This window comes from Mirounga angustirostris, unplaced genomic scaffold (genome assembly GCF_029215605.1).
Source record: "Mirounga angustirostris isolate CCGP_5_RB_7025 unplaced genomic scaffold, mMirAng1.0.hap1 SCAF_5, whole genome shotgun sequence".
Classification (NCBI taxonomy): Eukaryota; Metazoa; Chordata; class Mammalia; order Carnivora; family Phocidae; genus Mirounga; species Mirounga angustirostris.
Genome location: NW_026991713.1, coordinates 46,590,143 through 46,610,560, shown reverse-complemented (window position 1 = coordinate 46,610,560; position 20,418 = coordinate 46,590,143). Strand labels below are relative to the sequence as shown.

General features: G+C 37.1%; 1 protein-coding gene across 25 annotated transcripts in view; it reads right to left on the bottom strand.

Annotated features, from left to right (window-relative positions):
* The window catches only part of LOC129045780 (uncharacterized), a 202,396-nt gene that overhangs the window by 116,368 nt on the left and 65,610 nt on the right, over positions 1-20,418 (bottom strand). For 11 of the 25 annotated variants that reach the window (XR_010411440.1, XR_010411445.1, XR_010411454.1 and 8 more), the window contains one exon: positions 11,362-11,450. The exons of the other annotated variants lie outside the window; for them this stretch is intronic. The gene's annotated coding sequence lies outside the window, so the exon portion shown is untranslated. The remainder of the gene's footprint in view (positions 1-11,361; positions 11,451-20,418) is intronic. 25 annotated transcript variants of the gene reach the window in all.

The following is a 20,418-nucleotide window of genomic DNA, read 5'->3' as shown; positions in this document are numbered from 1 at the left end:
ATTGATCTGGTGCTGATGAAGGTGATATTTACCAGTATGACCTGAAACACTGCATTAGGAAAGCACACATGTATTGTATTAGCTCACTGGGAAGAGCTAATAGACTAGATAGATAAAAGTGGTGGAGAAAAGGGAATTCCAGGAAGACGAAAACAGGATGTGTCAAGGTAGAGAGAGAGAAAACTTCATGGTATGGCCAAGAAACTGCAAGTAATTTAGTATGGCCTGAAATTATAGCAAAAATAATACATTGAGTCATTTATTTTGATGCTATAAATTCATTTATCTCTTACAATGTAATCAATATATTTCCAATTTATGCCTCACACAGCCTGACTTCTTATTTATCTTTTATTCCTCAACTCTGTATTTTGAAAGGAATATTCTCTTGTGACCCATGCCATTGAAAAGAATAAAAATAACCTAACTTCTTAATGTATGAACTCCCAACTCTATAGTTAAGGGCAAAAAGCCTTAATAAAAAGCTTGGAACCATTGAGATTCTGATTAGAATATTAGAAGGAAGTAGATAGTGTTATAGAATCAATCTCAGAGTTCACTGTTTTCCTAAGATTTTATATTTTATTAGATCAACTCAAATTAAAATATTGAGCATAAACAATAGGATATCAAATAATGCCTAGGAAAATAAGAACTCTGGCAATAGAAAAAATAGTATGCACTAACTGCCAAACTAGAGCTCCTTAATCTGGACAACCCTATGAGGCAGATATTATTAGTAGCATTTATTTTATTTTATTTATTTATTTATTTATTTATTTTAAAGATTTTATTTATTTATTTGAGAGAGAGAGAATGAGAGAGAGCACATGAGAGGGGGGAGGGTCAGAGGGAGAAGCAGACTCCCCGCCGAGCAGGGAGCCCGATGCGGGACTCCATCCTGGGACTTCAGGCATGACCTGAGCCGAAGGCAATCGCTTAACCAACTGAGCCACCCAGGCGCTCCATTAGTAGCATTTTATAAAGAGAAAACTAAATCTCAAAGAGGTTGAGTAATTTTCACACACTCACATCTAATAATTGGTAGAGTCAGGACTCAAATCCAGGTCTGTCTAGTTTCAAACCTCTTAATGACAATGCCATATTACTACTAAAGTTCAGAAACTCAGATTATCATGTATAAAGATTTATTTGAAATTCGGTTTGGACTCGGGCAAGGAATAAAGAAAAAGTCACATTATTAGGAAAAATTTATATTTATATTTTTCAAGAGCATAATATAGTACATTATAGAGTACACAGGTTATTAATATAAAATCAATAGCAAGGATGTGGGGCTGGATCCCAGGATCCCAAGATCATGACCTGAGCCAAAGGCAGACACTTAACTGACAGAGCCACCCAGGTACTCCAAAAGCAAGGAGATTTTATACAAGTTATTCTACTTCTTTTTGATGTCCATAGAATTAATGATGAAAATCAAGCCCAGGTCCAGTGTAAAGAAATATGTTGACACTTGGGAAGAAATGTTCTTTATACTTTTAAAGTAAGTAAACAGTGCTATGGTAAAAATTCTGCACTTACATAAATACGGTTTTTGTTGTTGTTTGTAACATGTCCTTTAATAGTCATTAGTATTTACTAAAGTTCTTTTTTTTTTTTTTTTTTTTGAACTCTAGCTCTACTTGAGCTAGAATGTTAAAGTAGAAAAAGTGTATTCCAGGGGACTGACGTGTGGTGGTAATAGTGGAAATTAGATAGGTCCCAAAAGGCAAGTAAAATCTAGTTAAAATAGTCAGAAACATAAAATCTTGTCTTTAATCTCAAGGGGAAGAGGTGGGGGAAAAAGCAGCCAAATTGTGTCTCCTATTACTGATATGAGAGAGTCTGAAAGGAGGAGAATGTAAAGGGATAAAAGTTTGCCTGTCAATAACTAATTAGTAAGATGGCTGCACACATAGGCAACCTACAGAAATGGATAGCTTTCTTACAAAAACATGTTTTAAAATTATAAATTAGGGGTGCCTGGCTGGCTTAGTCAGTAGAGCATGCAACTCTTGATCCTGGGGTCGTGAATTCAAGCCCCATCTTGGGCATAGAGATTACTTAAAAAATAAATAAATAAAATATTATAAATTAAAGATCCCATTCAGAGTAGCAACAAGAACTATAAAATATTGAAGAGAAAATGAAACAAGAAATGTACAAAATCCATGTAAAAAAAATAGAACTTTTACAAACATATAAAACACCCAACTAAACTGGAGGTATATCATGTTCCTGAATGGGAAGACTCAGTATTTATTATAAAGCAAAGCAATTCCAACCCAAATACCCTCAGAATTAAAAAAAAAAAAAATCATGATTAGCTTATTCTAAAAATTAAACAGAAGGAAAAATGTATAAACATTATTAGCTTTGGGGTGCCTGGCTGACTCAGTCATAGAGCATGCTACCCTTGATCTCAGGGTGGTGACATCAAGCCCCACATTGGGTGTAGAGCTTACTTAAAAAACAACAATGACAAAAAACCCAAAAAACATTATTAGCTTTTAAAAAGAAGAGCAATAGGAAAGAGAATTTACCCTACTAGAAATCAAAACATACTATACACTAGAATAAAAACAGTAAGATATTAATTAGTCTTAGACTAAATAAATAGATTAAGGAAAAGAATAGTTTAGGAGGAAATTTTTTTTTTTTGAGGAGGAAAATTCTAAAGCAAATTTCTACAATTCTACAGGATTTGTCAGAGATTCTCCAACAGGATTAAGCTTCAATTGTCTGCAGTAGTAATTCATTTTTTTGGGGTTTCTTCTCTTTCCCTTGTCACTTTCTTCACTCCTTTGCCTCCCTACCAAAATACCTATTGTGATATGGTGATTTATAATAGGAAATATATATTTGGTATTCATCCTTATTCCTGGCACCAAGTCCTAAGTCCTTGGACTTTCCCAAGTGATAAGGGAGATAAAGGTGTCATTTGTTATTCATAACAAGCCCCTTTTAACCCACACTTGAGTTTATGTTAATTAGGTGATTTTTGGAAAGCTCCTAGATGACCACAGGATAGGGGCTAGTTGCCAGAGGAGCCAACCATATGACCAGAAGATTAGAACTTTCAGCCTCATCTCTCAACCTCTGGGGAGGGGCCAGGGGCTGGAAGTTGACTTAATCACCAATGTCATATGATTTAATCAATCATGCATATGTAATGAAGCCTCCATGAAATCCCTAAAGGACCAGGTTCAGAGAGCTTCCGGGTCGGTAAACACATGGAAATGCTGGGACAGTGGTATGCCTTGAAAGGGCATGGAAGTTCCACACCCTTTCCCTCATACTTTGCCCTATGCATCTCTTACATCTGCCTGCTCCTGAGTTGTATCCTTTGTAATAAACTGGTAATGTTGTAAATAAACTGTTTTCTTGAGTTCTGTGAGCCATTCTAGCAGATTATCAAACCTGATGAGGGGATTATGGGAACCTCTGATTTATACCCAGTCAGTCAGAAGCCCCGATGACAACCTGAACTTGTGATTGGCATCGGAAATGGGACAGCAATCTTTTGAGATCGGGCCCTTAACTTGTGGGATCTGATGCTGTATCCAAGTAGTGTCAGAATTTAATTGAATTGTAGGATACCCACCTGGCGTCCACAGAGAATTGGAGAATTGCTTAGCATGGGAAAATCACCCCACACTCGGAGTACAAAAGTATTCAGTGAGCAGTGAGTAAAAGAGGAAAACAGGAGTTTTCACATTATACCAAACTCTCAAGTCATTTTCTCAGAGTTGGCTTTTGAAGGAACTCAAACAAAGATAAGAGATGCTTACGTTTTTATTCTGCATGCTTTTGTATATTAATTTTTCACAATGACAACATATTCATGCAGGACTTATGTCATTCAAAAAATATAATAAAAATATTAGTTTGCCAAATCACACCTATGAATTTGGAATGTTGTTTTTGGGTTTTATGTTTTACTTGTAAATGGTAACCAATGTCTTCAATACCCATTTAAATCTCTCAAAATTTCGCGCTAACGTCCTACAAATATTTCCAGCTCATTCTGCTCTTGACCTTTCACATTTAGATACTGATAACATAGAATCATAAAAAACGATTTCTGAGATGGAATTTTATAGATTAATAAGTCTATAAACATCTGCCAATTATAAATCTGCTATCCCTTATGAAAAAGCATTAATGGACTTTATCTGACTTTCATCTTAAAATGTTTAAAGTCTCATGTACCATAATACAATAACCAAAGGACATCTTAAGAAGATGTGCATGTTAATCACTAAAAAGAATATGGGTAAGAGTGCAGAGCTGGATATTTAATGTGGCGAATGACCAGAGCATAATTTCAACAACTGACTGAGTTCAGGAAATACCATTTGTTTCTACTCTAAACTGAGAACTGTTTTTCAAATAAGCAGGAAGTTGAGTGCCTAGTCTAAAAGGGAACATAAGCTTAGGAACAGAAAGACAGTAGTCTAAAAGGGATATGACACCATGCAGAAAAGCTGGAGTTAAAAATGAAACTGGCTGAGGTATTACATGGTCAGTCTATTATTTGAGACTAGTATACTCCACCTGCTTGAATAAACCACACAAATCCCAGTGGGTCAGCAAATGGATAACTTTCACCACAGTTGATGCTGATGGGAAAGTAGAAAAGGGGTATTGATTAAATGATACACAAATAACCACAGAATGGTGGAACTATGAATAGCAGAGGAAGGGTTTTCAGTCAACACTCATGTCAGAAACTGATTACTCATCAAACTTCATAGATCCTTATAAAACTATCATAGTAACAACAACAATAAAAAAAGAAGGTTCCTAAAAGGGGCTGCAGCAGGCATCCTTCTGTAATTGAAGAATTATTCAGCCTGGATCTGTTCAGTAGCAAAAAGGAATAAGTGTAGCCATTACAATGGAAAACCATAAAGACATGTCATAACCAGTGTCTTCATATCCTTCCAAATCTTAGTGGGATGGAACCAGTACTTAAGGCCAGAGCTACATAGTGTGCTAGAACTATGTATGATTCCCTTATTAATGTGAGCTCCATTACTCTCAATTATATCTTTTAACATCCCAAATCAAAATTGCCCCTTTGATTAGGAATGGTGGGTACTTGACACACTAGGAATCAACAGACAATTAGTAGTCAAGATTTTAGTGCTCAGGACACTAGATACCTATACTTGGTGAGTAGCATAATATATAAAAGTTTCCTAAACTGGGAATTTAGAGCATGTGCTAAAAGAAAACGAAAGTTTGGAACAGTGAGTAAGAACTCTGAATCCATCTGTTCAGTTCAGCAGTGTCGTATGTCTGTTAGTTCAGAATAATAAGTTAAGGATACTTTATCAAAAAAGTAGAATTAATCTTTCTGCTGATATACATACATAAGATAATTTGAATTGATGTCATCTGAAAAAGGCATGAAAGATGAGTATAACGTATTCCGGCACCTTTCAAGAGAACTCTTGAAGGAGCAATCAGTCAGCAACTTCAGGTCAGAGCAAGATAACATAAAGCCCAAAAGAAAGATCTTTGGAGCCTAGCTAGTTTCTTAATGATATATGCTGCATAACAAACTAAATGTTTCAAAATGACAAACATTTTATTTGCTCATAATTCTGTGGGTCAGAAATTTGAGGTGGGTTCAGTCGGGTAGTTCTTCTGCTGATCTCACTCATTCTGCCGACGGTCACTCATTGCATTATGAGGCCATTAGGGATGCATGATCAAAGCTGGCCTGACTCAAAAGTCTGGTAGTTGGTGATACTTTGGCTGGGCCACTGTCTCCATGTGGTTTCTTATTCTTGAGGAGACTGGAAGTGTCCCAAGAGGACAAGAGCAGAAGCTCTTGAAGCCTACACTCACAAGCCCGACAGCTGCATTCTATTAGTAAAGCGCGTCACAAGGCCAGCCAGATTCAAGGGTGTGGAGAGAGGATTTTATCTCTTGATGAGAGAAGTAGTGAAGTCACTGTCGTAAAGAAACACTTGTACACAGATGGGAGGAATCATTGCATATGTCTTTATAAACAATCACTATAGTTAGAAAGATGCCTTTCTCCTTTAGGAGCTGGGACAGAAGCTGAAAAGGCCACAAGAGGCCTCCACACAAGAGGCCACGAACTATCTTTATAGTGGGATCTTAGAAGCAGACTGGACCACTGAGTATCTAAATAGTAAAAGAGTTAGGGGAAACATTAAGACAAACTGAAGCTCTTTTTATTTACCAAAATACTGGCAATCTTTTAATAGTCTAGGACCTCCATATTTAACAATCAGATCATTTCCCAAATATTTACTTTATCTGAAATGCTTTTCTGCTGGATTTTCAGATGGCTGACTTATTCACATTATTTGAGAACAAGCTCAAATTTGCCTCCTCAGGCAACCAACCTAATTAAAATTAACCTCCCCCATTTCATCTTTACATTTTCTCCATAGCAATATCACTATCTGAGATTATTTTAATATTTGTTTACTTATTTATGATGTTTTCCACACTAAAATGTAAGGTCCATGAGATTTGGGTTCTTTTCATTTGTTTAGCATAGTAATATCAGCAACTTATGAGTAGTGCTTGAAAAGGTAGCAAGGTGAGGACAAGATTTTGATAATTATTTTTCCACTAACATCCCAAGTTTGGCCCAAGTCTTAATCTCTTCTCTGAAGACAAAGTAGATAACATCATCTCATCATACCTGGTCTCAGAGTTTATTAAATTTTTCCTTAGAAGTATGCCTGCTTGGAACACCCCATTTATGTTACAGATTCTAGTCTTTGGAATGCATTTAATTAACCTCAATTTCTTTATTCATAAACATAAGAAAATACTCACCTTCCTTATTATGTAAATTAAATGAAATTCCATTTGTAAAGTGCATAATACAGTCCCTGGTATAGAATAAATCTCAATAAATGGTAGTTACTATTATTATTATCCATAGTTCACTTGTGAATAATGGCCTGCACACATCTCCAGCCCAATCAATATTCTATTCATTTTTTTCGTCTTAAGTTATCAATTCCAGTCTTCTATTTCTGAAGGGTTCTCTAACTCCTCAGAAGGTCCTACAAAAAGTCTGATCATCGATTTTACAATTTTATAATGTCCAAAAAGAAATACAACACCAGAGTCAGAATAACACATAGAGTATCGGCTAAGATGTTCTTTTACATGTGCCACTGATGTTCTTCCCTGCCTAACTAGCAGTATTTCCAGTTTTCTTCATCTTCTGGTATTCTAGCCATCCCTTTCCCCCTTCTCTACAAAACCCAGGGGCTTCTTCACCTAGGCTTATGTTGCTCATCCAGGTGGTGATCTCCCTGCTTTCTCTATTCCTTACAATGCCATATTAGAGCAGCGAGTTACTGCTGCTAGTAATGACTTTTTAAAAACTATCCATGCCCTGGACATTTTATTATCTTACTGTTATTAATGCTATTGTAATGATTTCCAGTCACATTTTGTAGTCACAGCATGGAATCCTTTTCATTAATCTACAATTGCATTAATGTTAACAGCCAAAGCATTTTGAATCTGAAATACCTGCTGTGTTTATCCTAGGAGGGTGTTTTTCTTAGAAATAAGAATACTGGTTTGCTCAAATCACAGGCTCCTTCTCATCCTCCTGTTAAAATACTTCCTGTTTATTCTTCTTGATATATTAGGTACTATCTCATTGGTGAGGACAGCATGTGATTATATTCTTGTCACCATGTTCCTCACCATTGATCCGTCCCTTCAAAACCCCTACAACGTTATCTTGAACTCATTGGGCCATTTCACTGCTTGCATGGCTAATAAGAAAGAATTTTCTTTACATTTCTCAACGGTTCTCAAACAGTCCCTTTTTTTTTTTCTTTATTCGTCCCTGTAAGGGAGCAATTAATGAACAATTAGGTTCAGTTATGGCACTTAGCTGACATAAACAGCCAGTGGTAGGTCTAATGACATAAACCCAGTCTTCTTAATTCTCCACACGGAGCTCAACAAACCACCCTCAGGAAGAGAGATAAGACCTTGTTGGCTATTTCAGAGGAAAGCTCCACCAAACTAAGAAAAATGAGGTCTACCTGTTAACAAAGTACATTTTAATTTTTTTTTTCTCTTGGTGAAAAATCTGACCTAGGGATTTTTAGGTATATGTAATGATGATTGCACGATGGTCAATAGGAGATCCCTATCAATGATACCACAGTTTAAATTAAAACACTGAAGAAATCATGTGACTTTGGTGCCTTGATGAAAACCATGGTCTGCTTTGAAAAGTTGGCATGTTTTATAGACTATAGGAGTTATACAAAAGTGGGGCACCTGTGTGGCTCACTCAGTTAAACACCCGACTCTTGAGTTAGATTTAGGTCATCTCAGGGTTGTAAAATCCAGCCTCAGGTGATAAGCGCCAAGCCCTAAGCCCTGAGGAGCCCCACAGCCAGGTCCCGCCCTAGGGGTGGAGCCTGCTTAAGATTCTCTCTCTCCCTCAAAAAAAAAAAAAAAAAATTATATGGAAGAGTTTTTTAAACTCAGGAGTATACTGGGGTAACTGGGTGGCCCAGTCGCTTACCTGTCTGCTTGGGATCAAGCTCCACCTCTGGCTCCTGCTTCTCCCTCTGCCCCTCCTGCCCCCCATGTTCTCTCTCTCTCAAATAAATAAATAAAATCTTTAAAAAAATAAAATAAAACTCAGGAGTATGAAAAGCTATGTGATCTGCCTCTCACTGGAATTCTTTTTGGTACAATACAGGAGTGAGGGGCAGCATCTAAGTTTCTTTTTAGTTCAGATAAAGAATTATTTTGCCTAATGGCCTTATCTTTTGCAAGAAAAACAACATTTTTAATGATAAGTTCTGAAAAAGAATCAAAAAATGAAATTGACTAGAGACTTATGTAAGGGACGCAAAAAGATTTCTTAAAAAGGTCCATTTGTTCGTTCAGTTGAGCATTTTATTGGTTTTGCATAGGCCAAGATGTATCTCAATCTGACTTTGGCAGTAGGAAACATAGAGAGCTAAATGACTCTCCACTGAAGAGTGGGAGGAACTGAGGTTTTCTTCCCTAGAATAGAGGACAGAAAAGTAAGAAGAGTAAGAAAAGTACAGGAGGCTGACATCAAGATGAGCTGTTTTCTGTTACTGTGATATAAGAATCCCTGCATATTACTACCTTCAACAAAGTCATCTCTACATATCTCTGCCTCTGTGAATGTTTCTAGTGGCTACTGGGATGAAGACCAAAATCCACAACTGGGTTAACATAATAGGAAGTAGGCAACATGAGCAGAAAGGTACATGATCTATAAACTAGACTAAGTAAATGGAAATAGGAGCTCCAAGCCAGAAATGATTATGAGATCACAAGATTTTAGGGAATACACATACATCTTTTTTTTTTAAAGATTTTATTTATTTATTTGACAGAGAGAGACACAGCGAGAGAGGGAACACAAGCAGGGAGAGTGGGAGAGGGAGAAGCAGGCTTCCCGCGGAGCAGGGAGCCCAATGTGGGGCTCAATCCCAGGACCCTGGGATCATGACCTGAGCCGAAGGCAGACGCTTAACGACTGAGCCACCCAGGCGCCCCGAATATACATACATCTTAAGGAAACTTATGAACCACTACAATCCACAGGATGATGATGGAAAGTCAGTCTCATCCATGTCTTAGGTGGCCCAAGAGAACAAAGATGATATCTGAGTTAACACAAGTTATGTTTGACAATTTCATTAAAGAAAAAATGTTAAGTATTGTTTATAATCTGAATTATTCTTAAATTGAGTTCTAAAAATAGTAAGATCCACACACATAAGAAAATGTCAGTATAGCATTAACCCACCTTCTTTATCTTTTTATCCTTGAAGTTAAATAGCTTTTTTTTTTTTAAGATTTTATTTATTTATTTGAGAGAGAGAGCACAAGCACAAGTGGGGTGAGGGGCAGTGGGAGAAGCAGACTCCCTGCTGAGCAGAGAACCTGATGCGGGACTCGATCCTGGGACTCGGGGATCATGACCTGAGCCGAAGGCAGCCGCCCAACCGACTGAGCCACCCACGCACCCTGAAGTTAAATAGCTCTTGGAAGACATTTAAAGAAAGTATGTCCAAGAAAACTTCAAAATCTTAAGCATTTAGGCATATTAATGGATAATTTTATCAGTTACATTGGAAACTTCACCATGCCCTGGCAATCCTTTTATGGCAAGTTTATATTGTGCTTGGCAAGTTTATATTTCCACTCTACAATTGTTTCCAAATCTTCCTTGCTCTTTTCAAGCCGTCTTCTTGGTTCCCTACTATTCACCCTCACTTTTATGAAGATGATTTCACTTCCTGATTAATAAACTTGAAGCCATCAGATATTATTTCCCTAAACTTTTGCCCACCCCTGCACATATACCTGTATCTACAAAGACTTAAGTTAATCTCAGAGGAACCCTCTCACCTATTCCACACCTTGCAGCACATCTGCAAGTTGTGGGATGAGTGGTTAGGCCCCAGCTTGCTAAGAAGGGACTTGCCTTTGGCCCCCCCCCAGCTCCCTTTCTTGCCACCCCTCCACAACCCCCCGTCTTTGCTAGGGCCAGAAGGAATGCCCAGGAGCCTAACCCACAGCCATACCATGTCCTATGTATGGCTATGTATCGGCAAGACCTTTGCCCAGTGGCTGGTGTGTCCCAGCTAGGACTGGAGATGACAGAGAAGGGGCCTCCTGGCAAGCACACTCAGATTCGTCATGCACGCTCCATGGATCCTCTTCTCAGTAAGTGCTGGGCCCGGGGCCCTGGCTGACTTGCTGTCACTGTGCTTGTTTCAACAGCAGGTACTGCAGCAGGAGCAGCTGTGGCACTGGACTGGGACGGGCCGGGGACAAGGAAGGAGCAGCCCCAAGTGGCAGAAGTGCCCTGGTGGACACCTGCCCTGGGCCTGAGCCCACACTGTATTTCGTGAATGGTTTGTCTGTGAACTTGCTCACGTGGACCGCAAGTCCGTTTTCTCTTTCTACTGCATACAAACTTTTGTTCTCTACTAGCAACGTGTTCTCAGACTATTTTTCTTATACTAAAAATAAATTCCTTTAACTCATATTCCCTCAAATCCACCCATTTTCTATTCTCCCTATTCATGAGGACTTCAGGTAAGTACAGTCTTTATTTTCTCACAGCACACTTATTCTCAATCCAACAAATATTATCTTTAGCAACTACTATGTCTCAGGCACTGTGCTATGTGCAATAATTACAAAATTGTTCTCCCCTTGCTATTCCACTGAAACAGTACTAGGAGATTACCATAGACCTCCTAATTGCCAAATCCAAGGGGTATGTTTCTTGACCTCTCTGAAACATCCGATAATTTTGTTCATTCTTACCTTCTTGAAGTTCTTATAACCTGTGACAGCTCATTTTCCTCTTTTACTTCTTTGACAGTTTCTTTTTTATGTATTCTTAGTGGAAAAGGCTACAGAGAAGGGTAAAATGAAAATTACTATGGGGGGAAAAGTATTCTGCCAAATTTTCCCTTACTATGTGCAGTCTGTTAGGGATACAAACTTAGATTCAGCAGACACATCTATTTTAAGAGCCAGGTCTTTAGTGTCTTCACTACATTATTCCCAGCACTTAGAGAGTTTCCAGCACAGAACGGGTAATCAGTAAATATTTTTTATAACAGCATTATTGAGAAATAATTCACATAACATAAAATTCACCCTTTTAAAGTATACAATTTGTTTTTACTATATTCACAGAGTTGTGTAACCATCACCACTATATAATTTTATAACATTTTTATCATCTCAAAAACTTCTTCACCCATTAGCAATTCTTTCCTCCCCTCAAGCCCTAGAAGCCACTGATCTATTTTTTTTTTTTAAGATTTTATTTATTTGACAGAGAGAGACATAGCAAGAGAGGGAACACAAGCAGGGGGAGTGGGAGAGGGAGAAGCAGGCTTCCCGCCGAGCAGGTAGCCCGATGCAGGGCTCGATCCCAGGACCCTGGGATCACGACCTGAGCTGAAGGCAGCTTAACAACTGAGCCACCCAGGCATCCCAACCACTAATCTATTTTGTATCTCTATAGATTTGCCTATTCTGGACATTTATATAAATGGAATCATATAATGTGTAGCCTTTTCTTGCCTTGGTTTCTTTTACTTAGCATAGTATTTTCAAGTTTCATCCATGTTGTAGCCTCTATATCAGCACTTCATTCCTTTTTATGGCTGAATGATATTCCATCATAAGAATCTATTACATTTTGTTCATCCATTCATCAGGTAATGGACATTTGGGTTGTTTCCACTTTTTGGCTATCATGAAAATGCTGCCGTGAACAATCATTTATAAGGTTTTGTGTGAACATATGTTCTCCACCCTCATAGGTGTATGTCAAGAGGTGGAATTTCTGGGTCATATGGTAACTCTATGTGTAACATTTTGAAGAACTGCCAAACTGTTTTTGCAAAGTGGTTGAGCCATTTTACAATCTCACCAATGAATAAGAGTTCTAATTCCTCCATATCCTCACTAATGCTTATTATTGCTTGGCATTTTTTTTTTTTTTTTTTTTGCTTGGCATTTTATGTTAGCCATGCTAGTAAGTGTGGTGTCTAATTGTTGTTTTAATTTGCATTTCTCAAGCAGCTAATGATGTTGAGCATCTTCTCAAGTGCTTATTGACCATTTGTCTAGTCCATAAATATTTTATAAATGGATGTAGACAATCACAGACATCCTTGAGGCAGTCTCTCAAGGATGCCATCCAGAGATATTCAGATAGTTACTGATAGCAATGAATGATCAGCAGAGATAGAGAGTATGTTCTGGATCAAATAATTGCATACTCAACCACCTTAGGTTAATGTAGCTGATGTCTATACTTGATTTGCTTCATTCAATATTGACATTTGATTTTTAAATTATCAATAATGATCAGTGCCTCTCATTCTGATCCCAAATTCTTTTTTTTTTTAAGATTTTATTTATTTATTTGACAGAGAGAGAGAGCACAAGCAGGAGGAGTGGCAGGCCCCCCACAGATTAGGGAGCCCAATGCAGAGTTCGATCCCCAAATCCTGGGATCATGACCTGAGCTGAAGGCAGGTGCTAACTGACTGAGCCACCCAGGTGCCCCTAATCCCAAATTCTTTCAAGCAAGTAGGGAAAAAAAGGAAGAGTCAAGGTGTTATATAGAGAAAAAAAAATCAATTGTCAGAGGCGATGACTGGCTTACATCATTTGGAGAACCAAGACTTAGAAGTTATCATGGTCCTAATCCATCTTGACTTACCTGTCCAAAATGCTAATAAGTAGTATGTGTAGGGAATAATTTTTGAGATAATTGATTATCCATTTTAATGTTAGAATATTATGTATCTCAGATGATCGTTTAAAAAATAATCCAAAAAATTCATATACATTTAGTAAACAAAACCATGTTTTATTTGTAATTGAAAGCTACCATATTTATTCTTCTGAAATACTAATCTTTTGAAAAGCTTTATATTTTTGTCATAAATAATGTGTTGTCTTTAGCTACACAAATCTTTATTAATAAAATCATTTTTTTGAAATTTGTTAGTTTCCTAGCTCACTGAATTTTAGAAACTTCTAGAAGTTGTCCAATTTTTTGGCATTCATAGTAATATCTTATGAATCTTTGTATTTCTGTGGCATCAGTTTAACTCTTCTTTCATTTCAGATTTTATTTGAGTGCTTTTATTTTTCTTGATGAATCTGGCTAAAGGTTTGCCAGTTTAATTTATCTTTTCAAAGAACCACCCCTGGATCTTTTCTATTATCTTTTTTCTCTATTTCATTTGTTTCTGCTCTGATCCTTGTTATTTCCTTCCTTCTAGTAACTTTGGGCTTTATTTGTTCTTCTTTTTCTAGATCTTTGAGATGTAAAGAAGTTGTTTATTGAGGCTTTCTTGATTCTTGAGATGAGCATTGCTATGAACTTCCCTCTTAGAACTGCTTTTGTTGCATCCCATAAATTTTCGTATGTTACCTTTACATTTTCGTTCATCTCAAGGTATATTTTGATTTCTTTTTTGATTTTTTCTTTGACCTCTTAGTTGTTCAGTAGCATGTTTAATCTGCAAATATTTGTGAATTTTCCAGTTTTCTTTATATAATTAATTTCTAGTTTCATACTATTGTGGTCAGAAAAGATGCTTAATATTATTTCAATCCTCTTAAACTTATTAAGACTTATTTTGTGGCCTAACATTTGATCTATCTTGGAAAATGTTCTAGTGCACTTGAAAAAAAAAATGTGTATTCTGCTGCTTTTGGGTGGAATGTCCCATAATTACCTGTTAAGTTTATCTGGTCTAATATGTTGTTTAAGGTTGACATTTCCTTTTTAAATTTCTGTCTGGATAATCTATGTATTGATTCAAGTAGGGTATTAAAGTCCCCTACTATTATCATAGCACTGTCTATTTCTCCTTTAGGTCTGTTAATATTTGCTTTATATGTTTAGGTGCTTTTATATTGGATACATAAATATTTACAACTCTTATATCTTCTTGTTGGATTCAGTCTTCTATCATTATATAATGCCCTTCTTTGTCTCTTATTACAGTCTTTGTTTTAATGTCTATCTTGTCTAATATAAATGTAGCTACTCAGCTTTCTTTTGGTTTCCATTTGCATGGAATATCTTTTTCCATCCCTTTACTTTCAGTCTGTTTGTGTCTTTATATCTAAAGTGTGTCCTTGTAGGCTGCATATAAATGGGTATTATTTTTTTAATCCATTCAGCCACTCTATGTCTTTTGATCAGAGAATTTAATCCACTTACATTTATTATCAATAGATACGTGCTTATTGCCATTCTCTCAATTGTTTTTGTAGCTGTTTTTGTAGTTCCTCTCTGTTCTCTTTTTCTCTTGCTATCTTCCTTTGTGAATTGACAACCTTCTTTAGTGGGATGCTCATATTTCTTTCTCTTTATCTTTTGTGTATTTCCTATAGATTTTTGCTTTGTGGTTACTATGAGGTTACTATAACAACTTACAAGTCTATTTTGAGTTGATAACAACTTAAGTTTGAACCTTTTTCTAAAGCTCAACATTTTTACTCTCCACACATACATGCATGTTTTATGTTTTTGATTTCACATTTTACATCTTTTTTGTGTATCCCTTAACTAGTTATTTTGATCATAGTTATTTTTATTACTTTTGTCTTATAACCTTTAGACTAGCTTTATAAGTAATTAATCCAGTACCTTTACTATATGTTTACTTTTCCAGTGGGATTTCTTCTTCCATATGTGTTCTTGTTACTAATTAGCACCTTTTCTTTTCAGCTTAAAGAAATCCCTTTAACATTTCTTGTAAGACTAATATAGTGGTAATAAACTCCTTTAGCTTTTGTTTACCCGGAAAACTCTTTATCTCTCCTTCAATTCTGCATGATAATTTTTCTGGGTAGAGTTTTTTGTTTGTTTGTTGTTTTTGTTTTTTTAAATTTCAAACTTTATTAGTGTACCACTCAATCTTAAAAAAAAAAAGATAGTCTTATAGCATTCTTTAAAAAAGGAAACTGTTCCTTTTAACTTTACACCCACCCCACACCCCAATTTCAAAACACATCATTTAATTGTCTTGGTCATGGACATTTCCAAGATGAGATTTTATATTTCGCTCCCATAACTTCTGGTTATCAGAAAAACCATGCTTTCCTTTATTGAAGGAGTTTGGTCCTGCTGATGTTGGTGTATCCCTTCCAATATTCTTCATCCTCATCTTTGCTTCTGGAGGCATTTCCTCTGGCTCACTATCTTCATCTTCATTAAAAGCTGTTGCTACTGAAAGGGTTTTTGGAGCAAGCATTGGAACAGTTTCTTTAGGCTTACTTGATCCAAGTTTGATGGATATGGCTGAGGCTTTCTTTGTTGTCTACCTATGGCAAATCCAAACTTGGAGATCTTTGGAGGCTTTGTTGGGAGGTCTGCAGCTTCTTCTTCAGCTGATCGCTTCTCAGCGCTGCAACTGGAACTTTCCCCTCCATTACTCCAGCGACTCTAGCTTGCTGCGGTTTCTAGGCTTCTCCTCTCCCGCTTTCCCGTCCGCCATTTCCCCCACCGCTTCTGGGTAGAGTTTTATTGCTTGTAAGTTTTCTTTTTTTCTTTCAGCACTTTGAATATATTGTGTCACTCCCCTGTGGCCTGCAAAGTCTGTGCTGAAAAATCTGTTGATTTTTGGGTGTGGTATGGTATGATATGGTATGGATATGGGTACCCATAAGTTGTTTTTCTCTTGCTGCCTTTAATATTCTTTCCCTGTCTTTAACTTTAGACACTTTAATTATATAGATGGTCTTGGGTTACAATGGGTTACAATGGTTCAGCTTACATTGGTTCAGCTTGGTGTGAAAGCAATACACATTTCTACTGAATACACAATACGCATTTACTAATATTGTGAATCTGTACTTCAAATTTTGAGTTTTGATCTTTTCCCAGGTAGTGATATGCAATACAATACTCTCTCATGATGCTGGGCTGTGACAGTGAACTGTAGCTCTCAGTCAGTCACGCAACTGCAGGGATAAAGAACTGATACACTTACAGCATTCTGTACCCATGCACCCATTCTGTTCTCCATTTTCAGTACAGTATTAAATAAGTTACCTGAGATAGTCCACATTTTATTATAAAATAGGTTTTGTGTTAGATGATTTTGCCCAACTGTAGGTAACGGTAAATGTTCTGAGCACATAAGGTAGGCTAGTTTAAACTATGATGTTGGTAGGTTGGGTGTATTATATGCATTTTTGGCTTACAATATTTTCAATTTCCAATGAGTTTATTGGGATATAACCCTATCATAAGTTGAGGAAAATCTGTAATGTGTCTTAGTGTGGGTCTCTTTGAGTTCATTTTTTTTTTTTTTAAGGGAGAGAGAGTGCACATGCTTGAGTGGGCAGGGGTGTTGGAGAGGAAGAACCTTAGGCAGGCTCCATGCCCAGCATAGAGCCTGACGTGGGACTCAATCTCATGACCCTGAGATCCTGACTTGAGCCAAAATCAAGAGCTGGATGCTTAACTGACTGACCCACCCAAGAGCCCCTCAGTTCATCTTATTTAGAAATCTCTGGGCTTCCTGGATCTGGATATCTGCTTCCTTTCCCAAGTTAGGGAAGTTTTCAGCCATTATCTCTTTGAATGAGACTCCTGCCCCTTCTCTCTCTCTTTCTGGGAGCCCTATAATGCAACTTTTAATCTGTTCAATGTTGTCCCACAAGTCCCTTAAACTATCTTCATTTTTTCATTCTTTTTATTTTTTGCTGCTCTGATTGAGTTCCACTGCCCTGTCTTCAAGTTGACTGCTCCTTTCCCCTGCTTTATTTAGTCTGCTGTTGAACCCCTCTAGTGTTTTTTTTTTTTTTTTAGTTTAGTTTATTGTATTCTTCAGCTCCGTCACTTCTACTTGCTACCTTCTTATATTTTTCATCTTTTTGTTGAAGTTATTGTGTTCATCCATTCTTCTCCCCAACTCAGCAAGCAGCTTTATGACCATTACTTTGAACTCTTTATCAGGTAAATTACTATAATCTTTCCAAAGACTTCAGTGGGCAGGCACAATCTTTATGCTCACCCTTTGTCATGCTCAAAAGTGTCAGTGTCTTTGGGGGGAGCTTTACATGCATCTGGTGCCTGGTTTTTGCAGCTGATGCCCAAAGGATGCCCTTTTGATTGCCTGGTTTTGGTGAACAGAGGGGTTTGCACCCTTGGGTTGCCCAGGCTTGTAGCAATAGACAGACCGTTCTTGGCAGGCTACCACTTCAAAGGCATGGCACAGACAGCAGATTGAGGCACATTCCCCAGTCTTTCTGTGAAGGAGGCCACTTTGCTTGTCCTGGAGCTTTGAACTAAAGATCAGGCTTCAGGTTTGGCACACATTTAGTGGCCTACACAGCTGCTCTCAAGGAATGTAGGCTGTGGATGCTATCTTGGCACTTTTCCTCTGCCTTCCTCTAGCTGGCCAGTATCTCCCATAAACAAGTTTATACAGTCATCTGAAGCCCTGAGTTTTGTGATTGCCACCCAAAGAATATTTCCAGATCACCTGATTCTGGTGGCCAGTAGGGCTTATACTTGTGGCCCCTCAGGACTGTATATATTTACGTAATTTTAAAAGCTGCTGTCTGAGGGTCTGGCTTCCAGTCAGCCTAAATGTAGATGCTGAGGTCCTTTCCTTCATACACTGACAATTCTTAGAACATCCTCAACTACTGGAGCTATTAAAAATATAATAGGATACTTGGACAAGCACAAAAGATTGAGAGGTAACCAAGAGCTGGGGCAGGGCTGGAACAAAAAGTTTCATCTCCTACACAAGGCCACTTCTTCAAAACTAGAAGTGGTTATTGCATTTACTGTATAGAAACCAACACTGGGAGGCAAGCTAAAGGAAGAAACAAAGGAATATGTTCCAAATCACTATTTTGTTTCCTAGAAAGAAGATATTTTATTTTCAGTATATAAATTGTATATTTTATGGTTTAGTGTTTCTTTTTCATTTTGAGTTACTCCTTGTAATCTCTACACCCAACATGGTACCTTCTTATATGAACTCAAACTTATATGTGAACTCAAGCTCACAGCCCCAAGATCAAGAGCTGTGTGCTCTACTGACTAAACCAGCCAGTCACCCCAATTGAGTTACTTCTTGGAGGAAAAGGACCATAATATTTTCTGTGATTATATGTTAAAAGTCATAATCCAGTCAGAACCACAATATAGTAAAAAGGTCCAGCTGGAAAATTCTGCACCATTCACTCAGTTAATACCATCCCACTCAATCCCACTTCTGGAATTATGTAGATTGATAAGTTCAGGACACATCCAGGGTTGCCATCAAGTTGTGTGTCTGATCTTTTCTTATAATTAGATTAAGGTTATACATTTTTGGCAGAAATACCACAAAACTGGTATAAATGTGGAGACTGGTATTTAAAATCAAAACCTGGGGTATGTAGCATATGTCAGACTAACCCTCCTTCAGATTATAAATTTAAAATCTGGACAAAATATTAAAAAAAAAATAGTTGAAGGCTCTGGGGAACAATGAAAAGGAAACAAAAACTAAAGGAATGTTGACTTTTGCAATTAGGGAAATGTACTTTGTGGCTTTTTGCCCGAGGGAAATTCCCAGTCTGTGGAGCATGGGGTAGCTAGAAGTCAAGTAGAAAGCTGCAGTCTTAGCGGCACAAGGAATCCTAAGACAAAGTGTAGAGCTGACACACTGGCTGGAAGTAAAGGGAGAACGCTGAGAATAAGGGAGTCTGAAAATATGCATAAAAATTCCATCCAAGTCTTTGGATGATCCCAGAACTATGTTCATGTAATGGGAAACTGTAAAGCACCCAGTAGAAAACAACAGCAGAAAGGGTGGGGGTACTTAGCACATTTCAGCCACTGTGCATCCAAGGGAGACAGAATTCTGAGTTTGTATTTAGTCTAGTCAACTTCTGCCAAAAAAACTAACATTTTTCAGAGACAATATTCAGTGTGCCTACAATGTCCAGTACATAACAAAAAATTATTAACATGAAAAGAAATGGAAAAATATGGCCTATAGACATATTGAGAAAATCAGTTCCAAGCCTGACTGGACTAAATGTTGGAATTAGTAGATAAGAATTTAAAAACAGCTATTAAAATTTAGTCATGATTAATTAACTAAAGGGCAGAGTAAGTAGAGGGATTAGAGGGATGAAAATTATTTTTAGAAAAAGATCCAAATGAAAATCTCTGATCTAGAAAATATATCTAAGATGAAAAATTGACCAGGATATACAGCAATTGGAAATGGCATAAGATAATTAAATGACATTTTAAAGTGCTGAAATAAAATTTTAACCCATATTTCTATATCTAATAAGAGTACCCTCCAAAAATGAAGACCAAAAAAAGACAATTTCAGGTAAAACTGACAGAGGGAAAGTTAAGTGAAGTGAAGGAGTCAGTTAACTGAAATTTCAATAGAAATTACCCAATCTAAACAACAGAAAGGGGGAAAAAATGAAGAAAATAAGTAGACCTACTTTAGTAGAATTGTGAGAAGATATCAAGTGATCTAACATACATATAATTGGAGTCATGGAAGGGGAAGGAAGAGAGTGAATAGAGGCAGGAAAAATATGGAGACATAACAGGTGAAAATTTCCCAAGAAAGTTTGAAGTATATCATGCCATTAGGTAGGATAAATACAAAGAAAACCCCAACTGGGTACATTATAGCCAAATTGCTGAAAAACAGAATTAAAGAGAAAATCTTAAAGCAGACAGAAATAAAAAGACATGTAACATATAGCAGAACAATTATACAAGTGATAAATAATTTTCCCTAACAAACTATGGCAGGATACAAAATCAATGTACAGAAATCTGTTGCATACCTATACACT